This window comes from Helicoverpa zea, chromosome 27, assembly GCF_022581195.2.
Source record: "Helicoverpa zea isolate HzStark_Cry1AcR chromosome 27, ilHelZeax1.1, whole genome shotgun sequence".
Lineage (NCBI taxonomy): Eukaryota > Metazoa > Arthropoda > Insecta > Lepidoptera > Noctuidae > Helicoverpa > Helicoverpa zea.
The window spans coordinates 525,220-525,493 of record NC_061478.1 but is presented as its reverse complement, the minus strand read 5'-3'; positions in this window follow the sequence as shown (position 1 = coordinate 525,493).

The window sequence follows — 274 nt, the reverse complement described above, 5'->3', positions numbered from 1 at the left end:
GTTGGTACGAACAAAGTTGTTATACCGAGGTAGGATCGCACGCGCATGTTATAAGCGCGCGAAAGTTACATTTTTAAGGCGCGCGTAGACGGTCCATTTTGCAAGAATTTTGCGTGATTTTTTTGTTGTATAAAATAGGGTATATTTTTACCGTTTTTTTTTTACATAGGTATTTTATTTTTAAATGCTCTTAAAACTATGACAAGCACGGCCTAAATTAAATAATTAGATGATTTCTTTAAAGTAGTCAGAATCCAGTAAGTCTGACAACCAG